This window comes from Protopterus annectens, chromosome 2.part0 (genome assembly GCF_019279795.1).
Source record: "Protopterus annectens isolate FY-2018-M chromosome 2.part0, PAN1.0, whole genome shotgun sequence".
Classification (NCBI taxonomy): Eukaryota; Metazoa; Chordata; order Ceratodontiformes; family Protopteridae; genus Protopterus; species Protopterus annectens.
Window position 1 is genome coordinate 1,595,703,298 of NC_056728.1, and position 15,908 is coordinate 1,595,719,205.

Consider the following 15,908-nt stretch of genomic DNA (forward strand, 5'->3'; position numbering starts at 1 on the left):
ATGAAGTTTTAAATTTTGGCTTTATCTGAAAAATATATTACTATGAGATGAGGTGTGGTTACAAAATAATTAATTATTCCTGTAATTAATTAATTTTTCAATAGTCTAACAATGGATTTTGCAAATGGGCTTCCGAGTTTTATAGTTTTATATGTCATATTATATTTTTTGCATTGCATGGCTTGGAGGTTTGTACAGTAACTTTTGAAACTTTCCAGGTGTGTTGGTTTTGGACTAGTAATCATTTAACTCCAGTGTTATGAGCCAAACACATACTGCTAAAACTCTTCCAAATGTATGGTATATAAAGATGTACATAATATGAAGGATAGGTGGAGGCAAAGAAGCCAAATAAGCAAGGGTACTTTCACCATCGTTGCATAATATTTCCATGTGCTAGGGACGTGATAATATTTTTCTGTTCTCATGCTAAGAAAGCAACAAAACCACAAACTGAGGTCAAAGCCACAACAGCTCAACAGCTTACAAACCCTGATCTGTTCAGAAAAACAAGATGCAAATCTCCAAAAAAAGCTGTATAATAGGACAATTAAACGCCTCTTTAAAAATTTGTTTAAAATAAGATAAGCGATTTTGTTTTGTTTCACCACAAAACTTCAGCAGATAAATCCAAGGAAGTAGGACCAAGGATTTATGTAAGACCTCCTATTTCAGCAGCCAATCAAAGTGTCAAAATTGAGCCACCACCCCTTTAAAGGCAGACCTGCATTATCATCTTAAAGCCTTTAATTTTACAGACTGGAAATGGAAATACATTCATTAATGCCTGGCCAATCATCAGCTTGAAACACCAGCTACCAAAATACTTTTCTTCTTTCTAGAAATAAGTGCCATGGGCCTCATCTGGTCTGTTGGTGGATCTGCCCCACAACCACAAAATAAAAATAGTAGTCATGGAATTCTGTTACATGTTTAGCCAGGGTGGTCATAATTTTGCCTTTTTGTATATCATAAAGATGCTCATACATCCATTCTTTTTAAAATGCGTTCAGTTTTACCGATATAAACTGATGGACATACCTGACAAACAGCAGCATAAACCACACTTTTAGTGTTAAATCATATTTTTCTCTAACCTGAACATGTTTTTTTATCACAAAAAGAGTCACCCACTTGGATCCACTTAGAGAAATAGCATCACCCACATTTGGTCACTCTACAGACGCCACTGGTTACATTGTAATTAAGTAATGTATCTTCCAACATCTTCTTTAAGTTTTTTCCTCTTCTGAAAACCACCAAAGAGTGTTCTGGAAGATGTTCCCTGTTTTCTTAAAATAAATCCCAATTCTTCTTAAGTATCCATTTTTTTATGACTAATTAGTAATAAAGGCACTCCCCAGATCGCCAGTTCCGTTGTTGTCATCTTCACCAGTTTCACTTAAAACAGTACCATTATTATTGAGTATTGGGATGTAATAATTCCTTTTCATCACCACTTCCTCCTTAATGTCAGTTTAAAAGATTTTTGGGTAACCTCTTGCCAAAAACATGTTTTTCCAAGTAGCACTCTCTTCCTAGAAGTGTTGTCCCAGGGTGACCATTCTTGTGGCCCTCAGGAATTGTCCCTTTACTACTGATTTCTTTTGAGCAAGGGGGTGGACACTCGAACAAATGGAGGATGGAGTTAGTGTAAGTTGGCTTTCGATAAATCGTTGAAACATAATGACCATTATTCAAGTCCTTGGACAAATGAACATCCCGGTATGGAATATTGATCTTATCCTCTTTTATTGTGAATTTCAAAAACTCTGTGCTTGAGTCAATATAGTTCATAAACTCAATCAGCTTCTCCTCAGTATCCCACGAAGTAATAAACAGATCATCCAGGTATCTGGTGTAAAATCTCACAGACTTATGAAAGGGGCTATTGAACATGAAGGTTTGTTCCCATTTAGCTATTACAATATTGGCATAAACAGATCACAATTTGCTCCTATGGCCACACCTTGGTTTTGATGATACAATTGTCCCTCATAAAAAATATAATTGTTGGTAAGGACAATTTCCAACAAATCTACCAGGAGGCTCATCTGATCATTATTCAAGCCTTTCTTGTCAAAAAACTCATGGAACTAGTTCAATTCCACCTCATGTGGTATCACCATACCTAAATCAATCACACCAATAGTGACCAGTAGGTCAGTCTCCACATAGGCAGTGTTACTGACGTTTTTTAAGAACTCCCAGGAGTCTTTGCAGACTTGTGGTTCAATCATGAGCATATCTTTTAATTTATAATCCACAAAGTTAGCACATCCCTGGGTGATAGCTCCCCAACTGTCCAGAATAGGACGAATAATAGGCTTATAAAGGTCCTTGTGAATTTTGGGGATCCCAAAAATTGTAGGCGTTACAGAAGATATATTGTTAAGGTAGTTAAATTCTTTGATGATATTTCTTACTTCTATAAACATATTGTTTAAAAGGGAAATGATCCTCCTGTATGCTTGATTTAATTCTTTTCTGGATACTTCATTGTAAACATTGTTATTTAACATTTCCTTAATTCTCCTGGAATATTCCTTCTGTTCCATGATGACAAGGCCTTCGCCTTTATTAGGCTTCATGAATCTTAGGCCAGTCATTCTGATATTATGTAAGGCTTCTTCCTCTTCTCTAGACAGGTGTAATTCGACACTTTCCGTGTCCCATATGTCTTATATCCAGTTCACAGATATTTTGGAGCACATGCAGCAGTGGGATCAATGGAGGATTAAAAGTGCTCGAAACTTGAAGAAATAGGGTGGGTTGTGTAACTTCTTTAAATAAAAGTTTAAAGTTTAGTTTACGAACAAAACACTTCAACTCCAACAAGGTCTCAGGAATGTTGGCTCTCCTAAAAAGGCACAAAAGTCATGCCCATATCAAGGACTTCAGCGAATGCTGTTTCTATACAATGTGCGGTATAATTATAAATTTGGAAGTTACCCTCTTTGTTGGTGCATATATGGCATTTCATATTGTCAGTGAAGGCTACCAAATACAACTATCAATGGTAGTTTTTGGTAATTTCAAAGATACCAGCTTGATTAAATCATACTTAGCAGAAACACATTTTATCAAACAAGTCACACAAGTAGAATTATTATTTTCAATATGATATAGTAATATTGGAGTTAATTATCACAAAATGGAGTGTAAAGGTGGCCTTTAATATTCTTGAGGGACTTGGAGACTTTGCCCTCATGCTATGCATTTTAAGTCATTTGTTGTCGTTAAATATTGTTCTGACATTTTGCGTTTGTTGAAGTGCAGCTTGACATTTCTTTCCTTCTGATTGCTTAATCATAAATTCTGCTATCATATGACTGTTCAAATAATGTCCTGTAGAGTAGCATACCCTGGGTACAGTTGTCATTTTTGAGATTTGTGCTCTGTAGCATGATGAGAGAGGAGGAAAGGAGGAGAAAAAAATAATAGTGTTTGGTTATAGAAGCTAGGGTTATACAAAGGTAGGTCTAGAACTGGGTTACAAGATTAAAAGAAGTTTGTTGGTGACAGTAGATGGGAGAATAAGGCAAGTGTTAGGGGAGAAGTTAGGTATATGGAGGAAAAACCTAAAGAACACTGAAAACAGAACTGAAAGGCTGCAATACTAACACCTGGACCTACCCCCCCCCCCTCAGGACCCATGTTAATGCTTGCTCCTTGGACCTCAGCCATAATGACTTTTGCGGTTTCATACTTGTGTTGCTTGGAGTGCTTTGGAGCTGTATTTTTCAGTATGATATGTATTCAGTCTTATGGAATTTGGCATTGTGATGGTTAGCGTTCTGATAGACATCCGTTTAAGTATGTGGAAACATAAAGTAAGGGGAGGTCCTGTTGGGAGTTTCTGCGACTTAACTAGGATGAGTTCTAGTCAGTGTAAAGTGATTATTTCACCAGTTTCACTGCATTCTTTTAAAGAGCGGGAAAAGGAAGGGGATAAGAAGGTGGTGTAGTTGATGTGAAGGTAGTTATATGGAAAAGTAGTAGGACAGATGAGTGGTGCAGTGGTACAGCAACTAGAGTTGTCACCTCACAGCAAGATGTTCTCTGGTTTGATTCTTGGCTGGGGTGCCTTCTATGCAGAGTCTCCATGTCCTTCCTGCATTATTGTGGGTTTTCTCCAGGTGCTCCAGTTTCCTCATTCCAAAGATATGCAGTAGGTGGATTGGACACTCTAAATTGACCCTAGGTGTGGATGTGTGTGTGCGAGTGTGTGCGGTATACCGTCTGAGGAGGGTTGCACCTTGGGCTAGCAACCTGAGCCTGTAAAACCCGTAACTGATAAAGAAACAATGAGTGCTGAAAGGTGCTCATTGCTCAATGTACCACATGGAGCATAAACAGAAAAGAGAAAGAGAGAGTGAGACAGATAATGTTAATTTCCTACAGATTTGGGATTGGATCAATTTAATTGTGCCATGGAAGGATTAACATAGAAGTAAGTTAAAGACTGTTAGGTCTGGAAGAGAAGTGCAGTGTGAGAAGAGGTTTGAGAACTAGTTAAAAAGAGAGTAGAGCTGGACATGTGTGTGATATAGACTAACATTTGCTGCACAGATGGACAAACTTCACTGAAAATACAGAATGAGGGAAGATTGGAGGTAATCAAGTATTGTAGATATGTGGCAGGAGACATGGGTAATCTCCATATGTGACAATACCTTATAGAGGTATATAGACATTATATGAATATGCTAAAGTTACAGAAGGTGGTATATTATGAGAAGGAACCTGATGACAGTCAGCTTCTCTGCTTGTTTGGGGTGAAAGGGGAAGAGATTTGATGGTTAGGAGAAGAAAGACAACAATTATTTTAAATGGCCAGGATGGTTAAGTTAGAAAAACTGGAAAGAGAAGGTGGTAGCAAATGGGTTATGTGCTTGACTTGGGGAAGAGTATGGAAGTACAAGAGTAGCTGAAATGGGATTGTGAGGTAGGGAGTAAGAGAGCTGTGGACAGGGTAGAAATAAAGAGGGGAAGTATTACATTTGGCATCTTTTAAGATAAAGTACGGGTAAGTTAAGAGGTGGTAGAAATATCAGTAATACATTTTGTGATTCAAATTGGTTTACAGAGACTCTACTTTCAAGGAAGGGAAGGGGATTTTGTGAATGTTGTGTCTACAAGTCATTTTATACAAGGGTTTTTGTTGTACGGTATGCAACATGCCTATTAACAGGCAATATTTGTAGATTTGGTTTTACTATAATAACATAGCAGTTATTGACAATGTTAATGAATGTGACTTAGCAAAAAATATTGTACCTTTGTTAACTCAGAAAATTCGTTACTGAAAAAGGATACTACACAAGAAATCCCTTTCTTTTTTATTTTCCTGAGGTGCTGCAATCTCTTATTTGATTGTATTAATTTGCAGGCATAAACCTAAAGATTTAAACAGAGATACTTGGGTAGCTATGAAAAGTATGTTTGGTAAGTACTGTCTGTGCCTTTGAAACTTGAGCCAATGAAGATTACAATGAGCAGTTTCTCCTACTAAGTATCAGTTATTGCGGACACAGTCACATTCTAGCTGAAATCAGTTTCCAAATAAAGGTTTACTGTTCTTTTTTGATGGATGAGTGCAATAACGTCTCCTAAATGAAAGCATGTAAAACTTTAGTCCAGTACTTAGACTCAATTTTTAAGTGAATATCAGCTTTTTGAGGAGAAACAGAATTGGAAAAATGTGGTATTCATCATAGTGCTACTGACTTTTCTTACAGACATTACAGGTGTATCAAAACAGTGACTGTCAGTATGATTTAATTTGACCAAATTAACTTATGTTTCCAAGATTTCTTAGCTTCTTCTTGCTAACCTTTATCCTGTAGTAATGCATGTGGAAAGCATATTCCAAGATGGCTACTAATGTCTGAATAAGCATAAATAAATTTATAAAACTACATATGCTGTAAAGACTAGACCTAAAACACCAGTCATTTATTAAACCAAAGACAGTCTCTGTCTCACTCTAATACAGATAGGGAACGTCTTGCTTAATTTAAAAGTACACTCCTAAAGGATAACATCAAGACACTATATGTGACATAATTTTAGATAATGGGCAAAATGTACAGTAACACTGTACTGGAGAAGGAGCGTTCTCCAATAAAGTATTCCTGTGCAGATACGAGTGGTAAAAAATAAGTCCTCCACTTCATGGCAGCATATTAACGAAACACACAACAACAAGTCCCAAGTAATGGCCAGTTAAACAAGCATACTGTCCAGAAAATAATATTATAACTGGACACTATGGAATTTATAAGAAAAAAATACTTTAAAAGCAGAATGCGGTACCAATACAAACATGTTTTTGCAACTGCTTTATCAGGTTTATTAAGCATATTAAGCTGTTGTGAAGCATGGATTGAAAAAAAGCAAATGCCTACCATCCTTATCTTTCTAACTGAGGCTTTGCTGTTTAGTGAGCATAAAAAAAAAAAAAAAAAAACCCAGCTAGCAAACGTAACTGCATCAACAGTTAAAAGGACTTAACATTAAGTCACGCTTAGCGGGTTTGAAAAAATGAAGAAAAAAGTACAGTAGAGAGTCGATTATCAAACTAGTTGGGATCTAGGGTAGTTCAGATAAATTGTTCAGATAATGAAACATATAACTGAACTGGATAAAAAACTTCTAAAAATGTTTTTCATGAACATTAAACAAGAAAAATACAACAAATTTACTGTAAGTACAAAACAGTACAGTATATTATTGTAGTACAAGCTCAAAAAACACGCACAAGTGAATACATATAAACTTTACATATTCAGACTTTATGATTTTTCCTACTTGAAAACTTTTGAAGGCTGCATTCGGATAATTGACATTTCAGATAATCAATATTCGGATAATCCACTCTGTACTGTAATGCAATTGTGTCTGTGTGTGTGTGTGTGTGTGTGTGTGTGTGTGTGTGTGTGTGTGTGTGTGTGTGTGTGTGTGTGTGTGTGTTTGTGTATGTGTGCATGTGTTTTAGAGACAAAAGTAGAAAGAATGATAAAGCCAGAGAGAGAGAAACAGAGAGTGAGTGTGTGACTGAGCAACAGAGAGAAAAAGAAAGACAGTGTACCTCTCTCAAAATCTTTGCTTATGAATTCTGGACAAAGTCAACAATAATGGGTCCGAAAAGTCTAACTCACACACACACACACACACACACACACACACACACACACACACACACACACACACACTGCTGTTAGCCATATCAGTACTGGTTTTAAACTGATTTTTGCAAATACATTGCTTAACACTACTTTTGTGATGCCAGATCAGCAATCACTATTTAACAATGATTAAAGAACATATCAGGTAAGATACATGAATCCACAGATAGCATTTGTACCCATCAGTTACATCTACTTTACTGTGTACACTTCAGATGTCAGATAGTGGTACAAAATTAATAAATGTCGCAGAAACAAAGTATTCCATGTTACTTCAGACAAATGCACACTACTCTTGCAAAGCCATATCAGTGAATATTTAGACTGAACAAATAACAAGAGGGTCAGTTACTTTCATCCAAAGACAGGTCTCACTCTCCATCTGGCACTTATAGCCACTTCTCTGTGCCCTTCAGTATCTGATTGTGATAAAAATTGATGGTTACTTCTTCTTCCATTATCTATACATTATATTTGACTGTGCTATCTCGATGATTAAAACTTTTTTGCAAAATAATTTTAGCTTACTTACTGTTGAACACTTTAGATGTATATTAAGATTTGGGCAAGATAGATTCTCCCAGATTAGCACACAGTTTATTTCTGCCAATATCTGGCAGTTAGAGCAAGGGGTTAAGACTTTGAGTTGTTTTTCACTTTTTAATTAAATTTTTATTGAGGTTTTATATCATAAATATCTCAATACAATACCATTCTACATAGACCATTATAAAGCTACAGTTTAGCATTAACATTAGTCAACATTCTGGATACAATGAAAAAACAATATGATACATTCATTGTTATCAATCAAAATTCAAACCATCCCCCTCCCCTCTTTTGTCCCCCAGGAGTTGCCATTCATAGATATACCTTTGAGTTAGCCTTGTAGTGCTCCAAATACCATTATGCTCTAATATTAAAACACAACCTCACTTTTCCCATTCTCTTTTAACTGTGTCTTTTCTTGCCTTGTGTACTTGTCTGCATACCAACTAATTGTATGCTTTTACATACTTTTTCCTGTTTTATAGGCTCATAGGTTCATAGGTAGGTACTGGGCTATTGGCCCTGGGGCATATATAAGCCTAGCCAAAAGGGTTCCCTGGCTTTTGCCACCCAAGAAAATTATTTTCCTGTGGCCTTCTCAAGCAGTGTCGCAGAAGTGATCCCCAGGGTAAATTTTCCATTTCCCATCCAGTAGTCAAGATTTTTTCTTAAAGATGGCCAATGAGAAGCTTTGCTTGACATGAATGGGTAGTTTGTTCCAGAGTATGGGAAGTCTCTGGGACAGGAATCTTTCCTTCCAGCATGTTCTGTTTATTGTGGTGACAAGGTTTAGGTCACTGGAGAGTGTGTTTTGCAGAGATTGGGATTTCTTTAAGTGTAGCATGTCCAACAGCTCTAGGTTTGACATAGCTTTGTATGTTAGGCAGAGATCACCTCAGAGTAGAGTTTTTTGAAACGGTCTGTGTATGGCATCTGTTTAAGGCCAGTAACACTCTTTGTGAGTTATTTCTGCAGCCTTTCCAATTGTTGTAGGTGTCTTGTGAGATACATGCGAAATGGGGCATTGTACTCTATAATGGGTCTGATGAGGGATGAGTAGAGAGGAACAATGACCTCCTTTTTTTCTAGAGGAGAACCCTTTTGTGATGAGGTGTGCCACATAGAAGGATTTTCTGACTACTGTGGCGATGTGGTTAGCAAAGGAGAGACTACCGTCCACTTGTGTCCTGAGGTCTCTTATCACACTTTCAGTGTTTAGTGAGCTACCACCTATATGGTAGTTCATGGGTACATAATTATTCCCAAAGGGGATGACAATGCACTTCTTGGCATTGAGCTTGAGACCATGACTTTGACACCAAGCATCTGTCTCTGTGAGGCCCTTTTGTAGAATTTCTACATCATTACGTGATTCTATTATGGCTCCCAGTTTGCAGTCATCTGCGGACTTTGATAGCCAAAGACCTTCTGTGTTGGCCTGCACTTCAGAGAAGTAGATGCCGAACAGGAGAGGACCCAGGACCAAACCTTGTGGTACTCCACTTGTCACTGGTCTGAAGTCAGACTTGGAGTCAGCTACTTTTACTGTGTGGGTTCTGTCAGTGAGCCAGTTGGCCACCCATCTTGTGACATAGGGATTTATGCCCAGTTTAGTGAGTTTATCTATAATTCCAGAGTGGAGGTTGTTATCAATAGCCTTGGGGAGGTCAAAATAGGCTGTATGCACTACCTTGCCCTCATCTATGGCTCTAGTGACTACTTCAAAGAACTCAGTCAGGTTTAGTAGACATCATCTTCCTTTTATAAACCCAAACTGAGTGGAGTCCAGGGTTTGGAGGTTACCTATGTCTTTGTTTATAAGCTCCGAGATGATACGTTTCATGGCCTTGCAGACCAGGCTCATCAGGCTAATGGGGCAGTAGTTTCCGGGGTCCGTGGTGGCACCCCTTTGTGGAGTGGGATAACTGTTGCTGTGACCCATTCACTAGGGACATAGCTTCAGGTGAGGCTATGATTGAACATGGTACTTAGGTGGGGTGCCAATTCATTCTGTATTTCATGCAGTATGCAGCCTGGGATGTTGTCTGGTCCCATGGATGCTGTGTTCCTGGCTTTGGAGAGTGCAGTCTTTACTTGTTTATCCATGATTACAGGGGCTTTGCATTCTTCCGGTATTAAGATGGGCCCTTCGGAGGGTGAGAGGGGGTAAAGTTAGCACTGAACCTATCTGCAAGGATATTGGCAAAATTGGTTGTTTCTGTATATTTAGTGCCATTGTGCTGTAGCTCAGAGCAGATCTGAGTGTTGCCATTGAGATTCTTGACATAGCTGTAGAATGCTTTGTGGTTGTCTTTGGAATCAGTGGCGATTTTATTTTCATAACTGGCTTTGGAGGATTTTATGAGGGATCTCAGCTTCTTGCTGAGGCTGACCAGGGAGTTCCTCCAATCTTGAGATTTTACTCTTTTTTGCAGCAGCTTCTTCCTTCTGTTGTAGAGTTTGTGTACAGCAGGGGACTACCAGATTGGCTTCCATTTTTTGGAGGATAGCATCTTGGTTCTGTTGGGGATAGCACAATCCATGCATTGGTATATGTGCTTATATAGTGCATTTGTGTAAGATTCAGCAGTCGTACCTCTATTTTCCATCTGCATGGGTGCCGTGAAGTTTGCCACTTCTGTCTTAAGATGCATGAAGTTGGCTTTGGAGCAGTTTTTGATGATGGTTTCCTTAATGGGGTTGGGGGTGGGATATGGATGTCTAGGGTGATTAGCTTGTGGTTGGATCTGACCAGCGAGGAGTTGACCTCTGGCATGGAACACAGGTTACCCATATTGGTAATGACCAGGTCCAGGATATTGCTGCCCCTGGTGGGGTTGTGGACAAGCTGATCCCAGGCATTGGAATTTATGAATTTCAGAAAACATTGAGTGAATGAGTTGGTACATGAGTAGTTTTCCCAGTTGATGGTGGGGTAGTTGAAATCGCCCATAATTAAGGTATTAGGTTGTACCTTAATATTTTCCAGTATCTTAAGAAATGAAAAGTGGGAATCCTGGGGCATGGTGGGGGATCTGTTACAAGCTACAACTTGGACTGGAGTCTTGCCCAGTGTTAGTTGCACTTGGATAATTTTGGATGCATTATGTTGAGCAACTAGCTTGGAGGAGTGGATATCCTTAATGAATATGGACACGCCTCCACCTTTAGTGTTTTGGTCCAGGTTAGGTGGCCGAAAAGTGTGGTATGAATTATAGCCTGGTAATGCAGAGGTGCTCTCTGGAGCCTTGAACCAGGTCTCTGTCACTGCACAGATGTCGCTGTTCTCCATTTTAATGAGTGCCTCGAGTGAGTGCATTTTGAGGTTTAGACTTCTAGCATTGAGTAGCATTGCCCTCAGAGTTTGCTTGCTTGTACCTGCTATGGTGGTGAATTTAGCATTTGAACTTTGCCTAAAAAAGGCACTATAGGCGTGGCAAGACCCTTAGCCAGTATCCAGAATCCCAGGGGTGACAAGTGCAGTCCATCTCTAGCAAAGCATCTTGGTCTGTCGACTATGTTGTCCCAGGCAGACAGATACTGGATCTGCTTAGAATGACACCAGAAGTTTAGCCAATTGTTGAAGTCAATCATTTTTCCTTGCACTGTGGTATCATTCTGGGTGATGGCAGGATGCTACTCAGGGCTAGAGTCATACCTGCCTGAGCTACAAGATCCGAGAGCTTCTCCATGTCCCTTTTCATGCAGGCCAGGGAGGTACATCTCAGGTCATTCACACCAGCAAGGACAATGACAGAATTGTATTTGTACTTGTTGTAGAGTGACCTGAGTGGGTGCATTATGTGGCGGATCCTGGCACCAGACAGGCAGCTGACAGTAACTTTCTCCTTGTTTAGCCTGGTGAGTGGGACATCAGTGCTCCTGACTATAGAGACACCTATGACTAGTTTGTTGGGTACATTGTTTTGCCTTATGGGCTGAGGTTGAGTGGCACACTGATTTTGTGGGCTATGTGTCATTTGGATAGTGTTGGGGGTGGTGGTTGTCTGCATTTCAGCTGGGTGGTCTCAGTTGCTTGGGCATATTTTTATTGAGAACCTCTGTGAATGTGGGTGTGTGCTTTGTGTTTCTATGTATAAGTTTTGGTAGTGTAGGTTTTGAATTACTATGTGTTGAGTGCGGCGTGGTGCAGGTGTTAACCTTCTCCTCTTGACTGTCTAGTCCAGTCTTGGCTGGAGAAAGCTTGGTTGGAGAATCAAAGCAGCAATCAAATGCTGCCTTTGTTGTGTGTAGTAAGGTAATTTAGTTTGCTGGCCACCAATGGGACTAGACAAGTACAGAAAGATCAAGCAGACTTCCTGAAGGATAAAGCAGTTTGACCACCACTTCTGCATACCTCCTTGCCTGGCTTCACTAGAACCTAGGTTTTTGACCTCTGACACATATTCCCTATTCTCACACCATTAAATCGCCAGTCATTGCGTTGATATAAACTCTCAGTCTCCATTTCTGTCATCATCTGACATTATAGCTCATACTGCATTTTTAGCTCATTAGTCATATATATCTCATTTCAATAAATCATCAAGACCAGAACACTGATGTTCGAAGGTTCAAAGTGGAAGTGCCAGGTAAGGAAAAATGTTAACTTTTGGGTGTATATACAGGGCAGCAAGGTGCCCTGCATGTTGTGTGTGTGCCATCTGAGTGTTGGCATTGCAGGTAGGGTACAGGGAATCTCCCGTTTAGCGCTAACGCATATAGTGGTAAACGGGAGATTTCCCTTACCCCACTGTAGTGCGATCTCGGAGTTGGAATATTAAAGTGGGGGGTGTGTGGGGGGTGCAGGGGAGCGATAAAATAGTTTTTGAATTTTTTTTTTTTCTGTGGTTCACTTTGAACCTTCGATGTCCTGAACATCGATGTTCTGGTCTCGATGATCTGAACTTCGATGTTCTGAACATTCGATGGTTTCAAGTGGAACTATATATATATATATATATATATATATATATATATATATATATATATATATATATATATATATATATATATATATATATATATATATATATATATATATATATATATATATATATATATATATATATGTGTATATATATATATATATATATATATATATATATATATATATATATTTACAGGGTTTTTTGTCCACCTTTCTTTAGAGCTAACAGACATAAATTATTCACTGTTTTTATGATGGTTTGCATTCACTTGTAATAAGCCATATTGTATCAGACAGATTCTTCAACTGCCTACTATACAAATCAGCAATCTGCAAAGCAAATTGATATGCAAATATCTAAATCATCAGTAAACTGTGCTGCTGGTAAGAGCATTACAGCAATAATAGTTATTATGTTGAGAATAGTGATGATGGGTCAACATGACTGGCAGAGTGGAACTTTCAGTGTATCATCTCTTTTCGTGTATTAATCTCTGCCCTTACTTTTTCTTTTCAAGGAGTGCAATATCCGTGCTTGCTTTCTTGTGATCATGTTAAAGTGTGTTATGTTATTGTTTAGTGCTCACAAAGTTCAAGTGAATGGTTCACCTTGACTTTGGTGAAATTACTTTCCCGTGTCCCACCTGATTTAATTCTATCATGCAGAAAATAACATTTGGTGTCTAAAGTAATTCTATCATGGAAAACATAGCCGCATAGGTAGCATTAATTCAGACACACAATCAGCACCAGTGCTCTATTGCTTCACTCTGCACAGAATATCTTTGTGCATTAGTCATTTTCCTATTTTTATGACATCCTTCACTTGCTTATATTTAGCTATTAATTCTTATCAAATATAGATACCATAGAATAGCTATTATCAAGAAATCAAGACTGCTGTACGTTGCTTCCATTTAGTCATATTTTGAACAAGTGTTTCAATCTGGAAGAGTTAATACAGACTGTGCATATTGCATTTTACTTGTCCTGGTGATATCTGTAATAATATAAAGTAAAGCAAAGTATTCATGTTGCCAGAAGTTTGCCTCTCTTTCTCTCCATTTGCTATCAGACAATAGTTTTTGACAAAGAATGAAGCATATATTGTCTGTACAATCTTTTTATTCACAGCTACATTTGCTGCAATTGCAAGATCATCATTTCATTTCTTAACATATTGAGCAGCAGAGTAATTGCAGCATCTATTTATTCTACAGTATTGTAACATCCACATTACATCAGTGAAACATATTGTATTTCTAAGCAATTCAAACAGCTTATTGTCTTTACCTATATTTTGTTAACATTGCTCTGTATCTTGGTGTCACAGAACTGGGATTGTTACACAATCAAGTTCAAGTTGTTATTTGCTGTTTCCCCATTAAACAGTACAGAAGTGATATTTGGAAACATGGAAACTACAGTGAAGCATTCATCTTGTTTATATCTGGCTATTTCTTTTCATTTTTGAGTATCACAGGTGATACTTCACAAGCAATCAAGACCATGTTGCTGACTGTTTTGAAATGATTATTTTTTAAAACAGTAAAGTGATACAATGAATACAGTATCTAAGTGCTATATTTTATGTTCTCAAGTGATATATGCGATTGGGTAAAATAAAGTAAAGCATTTGTGTTTCCTGTTATTAACTAATAATCCTCCTTTTTTGCTATCAAACAATAACTTTTTCAAAGAATTAGTAGCAGAGTGCTGTGCATAGCTTTTCCATTATCAGCTTTCTCCTCAAATATATTTGCACAGCAGACGATAACATATTCCATAGCACTGTAGCACCTATATATTACAAACGGAATGATATTTGTCTTAATCTAAAATAAACCAATATGTTCCACTTGCCTATGCTCATGCACTGTCTGCATGGTAAACCACTCTATCTGCAGTAAAATCAGTAGAACCTCCTCTAACACACACAAACTGTACTAATTCAATCATGTTTGGCATCTGAGGTTACTCTGTATGGAGATGAAATAATATAACCTCCACATGCTAAGCTGTTCTTTTTAAGAAGAATGAATAGAAACGCTGCATTATAACGTACAGGGCAGATTAGTAGATAGAGATTTAATAAATTCTGTTCGATGCACAGCAGCTTAACATCTGGAAGCTGTATTAATCTCATGACGTAGAGCACTTGCAAAGAAAAATAATCAATGAGAATTAACATTCAGCATTACGGTGTTGATTCTCTGAGAAGTACTATTGTCTGATACTTGAACATGAGAAGTAAGGGCAAACTACAGCCATGGGTATGATTTCACTTTATTTTACATGACTAGAAACATAATTAGACTACACATTTGTACATACCATTTGGTGAACTGTTTAAGAGGGATGCAACATATTACAATGTGGAATGATCACTTGAAAAACACAGCTCTGGGATACAAAAATAATGAAAAATAACCAAACACAAGCCACACAGCTAAATGATTTTACATTTTGGATGACCTGTAGTCTTCTTTTATAGCCTCTATCACTGAAATTACCTCATATTTCCTAGCTCTCATTTGTTCAACATTGTCCATTGTTGTGTGTCACATTGTGTGAAAACTGTTTATCTTGACAAGCTACTGAGTAATTGATACAAATGAACATCAGCAATGAAATTGTATTCTTTCATTCTTATCTGAGTTTTCTGTATTGTTATATTATTTTGAAAAAAACATATCCAGTCTGTGTAATATACTGTATAGTATAGGTATACAGAATACACACTCACTTCAGCCTCTGGTATGTCTTGGGTATATAAATCTTAATTGACTGAGATGGCCTTTCCAGTTGAATATAGTTTAAGTACTGCTTTTGTTAGGTATAGTCCTCTCTCTACGGATTTCTTTTGTGATTGCACAATGTTATATATTTTATTTCATTCACGACTTTAATGGTTTGTGCTTAATGTCACAGTTTTGATTTTCTGCACTTTTGCAGTTAAGCTTTTTGCCCCCACTGAAATTAAACTTAGTTGGACATTTATAGTTAACAAATGTAACAACTGACTAAGTAAATATATATCTAAATTTAATGTAGAAGCATTGTATAAAATCAAGAAGTATTTCAAGGGTGTGTATCCTCAGAACACTGAACAAAATTGCACTTTGAAAGTACGGAATAAATGATACGCAAGATACCACTAAAAACGTGTACAGTGACTTTGGATTTATAACAATTTTAATACAAAATTACTTTAAGGTATACCACATATAAAACAACAT